Here is a 6,497-nt window from a genome sequence, read left to right on the forward strand (position 1 = left end):
CTTGGTTAGCTCTTGAATATTATATACTTAGCCTGTTTTCCTCTAAAATGGGATAATTAACCCATTTAGCTCCAAAAAGACATAATTAGGTAATTTAGCTCCAACAAGAGGAGACTAGCAGAAGAAATAGGCAAAATGAAAAGAAAGAAGAAGAAGAAGAAGAAGAAGAAGAAGAAGAAGAAGAGAAGGAGAAGGAGGAGGAGGAGGAGGAGAAGGCCAAGGACCTTCTAGTCCTTATCCTCCTCCTCCTTCTCCTCCTTCTCCTTCTTCTTCTCCTCCTCCGCATTCTTCTCCTATTTCGTATTATCGTTGCTTTAATTAACCCAACAATGACATAATTACCCGTTTAGCTCCATAATACCATAATAAGCTCAAAATGGCATAAGAACCTTGGTTAGCTCATGAATATTATATACTTAGCTTGTTTTCCTCGAAAATGGGATAGTTAGCCCATTTAGCTCAAAAAAGACATAATTAGGTAATTTAGATCCAACAAGAGGAGAAGAGGAGAGGAAATAGTCAAAATGAAAAGAAAGAAGAAGAAGAAGAAGAAGAAGAAGTAGAGAAGAGGGAGAAGGAGGAGGAGGAGGAGGAGAAGGCCAAAGGACCTTCTAGTCCTTCTCCTCTTCCTCCTTCTCCTCCTTCTCCTCCTTCTTCTTGATTTCTTCTTCTTCTCCTCCTCCTCCTCTTTCTTCTCCTCTTTCATATTATCGTTGCTTTAATTAACCCAATAATGACATAATTAGCCCATTCACCTCCAAAATACTATAATAAGCTCAAAATGGCATAAGAACCTTGGTTAGCTCATGAATATTATATACTTAGTTTGTTTTCCTCGAAAATGGGATAATTAGCCCATTTAGCTCAAAAAAGACATAATTAGGTAATTTAGCACCAACAAGAGGAGAAGTGGATAAGAAATAGGCAAAATGAAAAGAAAGAAGAACAAGAAGAAGAAGAAGAAGAGAAGGAGAAGGAGGAGGAGGGACAGGAGGAGGAGGAGAAGGCTAAGGACCTTCTAGTCCTTCTCCTCCTCCTCCTTCTCCTCCTTCTCCTCCTTCTTGATTTCTTCTTCTTCTCCTCCTCCTCCTTTTTCTTATCCTCTTTCATATTATCCTTGCTTTAATTAACCCAACAATGACATAATTAGCCCATTTAGCTCCAAAATACCATAATAAGATCAAAATGGCATAAGAACCTTGGTTAGCTCATGAATATTATATACTTAGTTTGTTTCCTCTAAAATGGGATAATTAGCCCATTTAGCTCCAAAAAGACATAGTTAGGTAATTTAGCTCCAACAGGAGGAGAAGAGGAGAAGAAATAGGAAAAATGAAAAGAAAGAAGAACAAGAAGAAGAAGAAGAGAAGGAAGAGGAGGAGGAGGAGGAGAAGGAGAAGGCCAAGGACCTTCTAGTCCTTCTCCTCCTCCTCCTTCTCCTCCTTCTTCTTGATTTCTTCTTCTTCTTATCCTCCTCCTCTTTCTTCTCCTCTTTCATATTATTGTTGCTTCAATTTCTCCAACAATGACATAATTAGCCCATTTAGCTCGAAAATACCATAATAAGCTCAAAATGGCATAAGAACCTTGGTTAGCTCTTGAATATTATATACTTAGCCTGTTTTCCTCTAAAATGGGATAATTAACCCATTTAGCTCCAAAAAGACATAATTAGGTAATTTAGCTCCAACAAGAGGAGACTAGCAGAAGAAATAGGCAAAATGAAAAGAAAGAAGAAGAAGAAGAAGAAGAAGAAGAAGAAGAAGAAGAAGAGAAGAAGGAGAAGGAGGAGGAGGAGGAGGAGAAGGCCAAGGACCTTCTAGTCCTTCTCCTCCTCCTCCTTCTCCTCCTTCTCCTTCTTCTTCTCCTCCTCCGCATTCTTCTCCTATTTCGTATTATCGTTGCTTTAATTAACCCAACAATGACATAATTACCCGTTTAGCTCCATAATACCATAATAAGCTCAAAATGGCATAAGAAGCTTGGTTAGCTCATGAATATTATATACTTAGCTTGTTTTCCTCGAAAATGGGATAATTAGCCCATTTAGCTCAAAAAAGACATAATTAGGTAATTTAGCTCCAACAAGAGGAGAAGAGGAGAAGAAATAGGCAAAATGAAAAGAAAGAAGAAGAAGAAGAAGAAGAAGAAGACAAGAAGGAGAAGGAGGAGGAGGAGCAGGAGGAGCAGGAGAAGGCCAAGGACCTTCTAGTCCTTCTCCTCCTCCTCCTTCTCCTCCTTCTCCTCCTTCTTGATTTCTTCTTCTTCTTTTCCTCCTCCTCTTTCTTCTCCTCTTTCATATTATCCTTGCTTTAATTAACCCAACAATGACATAATTAGCCCATTTAGCTCCAAAATACCATAATAAGCTCAAAATGGCATAAGAACCTTGGTTAGCTTATGAATATTATATACTTAGCTTGTTTTCCTCTAAAATGGGATAATTAACCCATTTAGCTCCAAGAAGACATAATTAGGTAATTTAGCTCCAACAAGAGGAGAAGAGGAGAAGAAATAGGCAAAATGAAAAGAAACAAGAAGAAGAAGAAGAAGAAGAAGAAGAAGAGAAGGAGAAGGAGGAGGAGGAGGAGGAGGAGGAGAAGGCCAAGGACCTTCTAGTCCTTCTCCTCCTGCTCCTTCTCCTCCTTCTTGATTTCTTCTTCTTCTCCTCCTCCTCCTCTTTCTTCTCCTCTTTCATATTATCCTTGCTTTAATTTCTCCAAAAATGACATAATTAGCCCATTTAGCTCAAAAATACCATAATAAGCTCAAAATGGCATAAGAACCTTGGTTAGCTCATGAATATTATGTACTTAGCTTGTTTTCCTCTAAAATGGGATAATTAACCCATTTAGCTCCAAAAAGACATAATTAGGTAATTTAGCACCAACAAGAGGAGAAGAGGATAAGAAATAGGCAAAATGAAAAGAAAGAAGAAGAAGAAGAAGAAGAAGAAGAAGAGAAGGAGAAGGAGGAGGAGGGACAGGAGGAGGAGGAGAAGGCTAAGGACCTTCTAGTCCTTCTCCTCCTCCTCGTTCTCCTCCTTCTCCTCCTTCTTCTTGATTTCTTCTTCTTCTCCTCCTCCTCCTTTTTCTTATCCTCTTTCATATTATCCTTGCTTTAATTAACCCAACAATGACATAATTAGCCCATTTAGCTCCAAAATACCATAATAAGATCAAAATGGCATAAGAACCTTGGTTAGCTCATGAATATTATATACTTAGTTTGTTTCCTCTAAAATGGTATAATTAGCCCATTTAGCTCCAAAAAGACATAATTAGGTAATTTAGCTCCAACAGGAGGAGAAGAGGAGAAGAAATAGGAAAAATGAAAAGAAAGAAGAACAAGAAGAAGAAGAAGAAGAGAAAGAGAAGGAAGAGGAGGAGGAGGAGGAGAAGGAGAAGGCCAAGGACCTTCTAGTCCTTCTCCTCCTCCTCCTTCTCCTCCTTCTTCTTGATTTCTTCTTCTTCTTATCCTCCTCCTTTTTCTTCTCCTCTTTCATATTATTGATGCTTCAATTTCTCCAACAATGACATAATTAGCCCATTTAGCTCGAAAATACCATAATAAGCTCAAAATGGCATAAGAACCTTGGTTAGCTCTTGAATATTATATACTTAGCCTGTTTTCCTCTAAAATGGGATAATTAACCCATTTAGCTCCAAAAAGACATAATTAGGTAATTTAGCTCCAACAAGAGGAGACTAGCAGAAGAAATAGGCAAAATGAAAAGAAAGAAGAAGAAGAAGAAGAAGAAGAAGAAGAAGAAGAAGAAGAAGAGAAGGAGAAGGAGGAGGAGGAGGAGGAGAAGGCCAAGGACCTTCTAGTCCTTATCCTCCTCCTCCTTCTCCTCCTTCTCCTTCTTCTTCTCCTCCTCCGCATTCTTCTCCTATTTCGTATTATCGTTGCTTTAATTAACCCAACAATGACATAATTACCCGTTTAGCTCCATAATACCATAATAAGCTCAAAATGGCATAAGAACCTTGGTTAGCTCATGAATATTATATACTTAGCTTGTTTTCCTCGAAAATGGGATAGTTAGCCCATTTAGCTCAAAAAAGACATAATTAGGTAATTTAGATCCAACAAGAGGAGAAGAGGAGAGGAAATAGTCAAAATGAAAAGAAAGAAGAAGAAGAAGAAGAAGAAGAAGTAGAGAAGAGGGAGAAGGAGGAGGAGGAGGAGGAGAAGGCCAAAGGACCTTCTAGTCCTTCTCCTCTTCCTCCTTCTCCTCCTTCTCCTCCTTCTTCTTGATTTCTTCTTCTTCTCCTCCTCCTCCTCTTTCTTCTCCTCTTTCATATTATCGTTGCTTTAATTAACCCAATAATGACATAATTAGCCCATTCACCTCCAAAATACTATAATAAGCTCAAAATGGCATAAGAACCTTGGTTAGCTCATGAATATTATATACTTAGTTTGTTTTCCTCGAAAATGGGATAATTAGCCCATTTAGCTCAAAAAAGACATAATTAGGTAATTTAGCACCAACAAGAGGAGAAGTGGATAAGAAATAGGCAAAATGAAAAGAAAGAAGAACAAGAAGAAGAAGAAGAAGAGAAGGAGAAGGAGGAGGAGGGACAGGAGGAGGAGGAGAAGGCTAAGGACCTTCTAGTCCTTCTCCTCCTCCTCCTTCTCCTCCTTCTCCTCCTTCTTGATTTCTTCTTCTTCTCCTCCTCCTCCTTTTTCTTATCCTCTTTCATATTATCCTTGCTTTAATTAACCCAACAATGACATAATTAGCCCATTTAGCTCCAAAATACCATAATAAGATCAAAATGGCATAAGAACCTTGGTTAGCTCATGAATATTATATACTTAGTTTGTTTCCTCTAAAATGGGATAATTAGCCCATTTAGCTCCAAAAAGACATAGTTAGGTAATTTAGCTCCAACAGGAGGAGAAGAGGAGAAGAAATAGGAAAAATGAAAAGAAAGAAGAACAAGAAGAAGAAGAAGAGAAGGAAGAGGAGGAGGAGGAGGAGAAGGAGAAGGCCAAGGACCTTCTAGTCCTTCTCCTCCTCCTCCTTCTCCTCCTCTCTTCTTGATTTCTTCTTCTTCTTATCCTCCTCCTCTTTCTTCTCCTCTTTCATATTATTGTTGCTTCAATTTCTCCAACAATGACATAATTAGCCCATTTAGCTCGAAAATACCATAATAAGCTCAAAATGGCATAAGAACCTTGGTTAGCTCTTGAATATTATATACTTAGCCTGTTTTCCTCTAAAATGGGATAATTAACCCATTTAGCTCCAAAAAGACATAATTAGGTAACTTAGCTCCAACAAGAGGAGACTAGCAGAAGAAATAGGCAAAATGAAAAGAAAGAAGAAGAAGAAGAAGAAGAAGAAGAAGAAGAAGAGAAGAAGGAGAAGGAGGAGGAGGAGGAGGAGAAGGCCAAGGACCTTCTAGTCCTTCTCCTCCTCCTCCTTCTCCTCCTTCTCCTTCTTCTTCTCCTCCTCCGCATTCTTCTCCTATTTCGTATTATCGTTGCTTTAATTAACCCAACAATGACATAATTACCCGTTTAGCTCCATAATACCATAATAAGCTCAAAATGGCATAAGAAGCTTGGTTAGCTCATGAATATTATATACTTAGCTTGTTTTCCTCGAAAATGGGATAATTAGCCCATTTAGCTCAAAAAAGACATAATTAGGTAATTTAGCTCCAACAAGAGGAGAAGAGGAGAAGAAATAGGCAAAATGAAAAGAAAGAAGAAGAAGAAGAAGAAGAAGAAGACAAGAAGGAGAAGGAGGAGGAGGAGCAGGAGGAGCAGGAGAAGGCCAAGGACCTTCTAGTCCTTCTCCTCCTCCTCCTTCTCCTCCTTCTCCTCCTTCTTGATTTCTTCTTCTTCTTTTCCTCCTCCTCTTTCTTCTCCTCTTTCATATTATCCTTGCTTTAATTAACCCAACAATGACATAATTAGCCCATTTAGCTCCAAAATACCATAATAAGCTCAAAATGGCATAAGAACCTTGGTTAGCTTATGAATATTATATACTTAGCTTGTTTTCCTCTAAAATGGGATAATTAACCCATTTAGCTCCAAGAAGACATAATTAGGTAATTTAGCTCCAACAAGAGGAGAAGAGGAGAAGAAATAGGCAAAATGAAAAGAAACAAGAAGAAGAAGAAGAAGAAGAAGAAGAGAAGGAGAAGGAGGAGGAGGAGGAGGAGGAGGAGAAGGCCAAGGACCTTCTAGTCCTTCTCCTCCTGCTCCTTCTCCTCCTTCTTGATTTCTTCTTCTTCTCCTCCTCCTCCTCTTTCTTCTCCTCTTTCATATTATCCTTGCTTTAATTTCTCCAAAAATGACATAATTAGCCCATTTAGCTCAAAAATACCGTAATAAGCTCAAAATGGCATAAGAACCTTGGTTAGCTCATGAATATTATGTACTTAGCTTGTTTTCCTCTAAAATGGGATAATTAACCCATTTAGCTCCAAAAAGACATAATTAGGTAATTTAGCTCCAACAAGAGGAGAAGAGGA

The sequence above is a fragment of the Hordeum vulgare genome, chromosome 4H (genome assembly GCF_904849725.1).
Source record: "Hordeum vulgare subsp. vulgare chromosome 4H, MorexV3_pseudomolecules_assembly, whole genome shotgun sequence".
Classification (NCBI taxonomy): Eukaryota; Viridiplantae; Streptophyta; class Magnoliopsida; order Poales; family Poaceae; genus Hordeum; species Hordeum vulgare.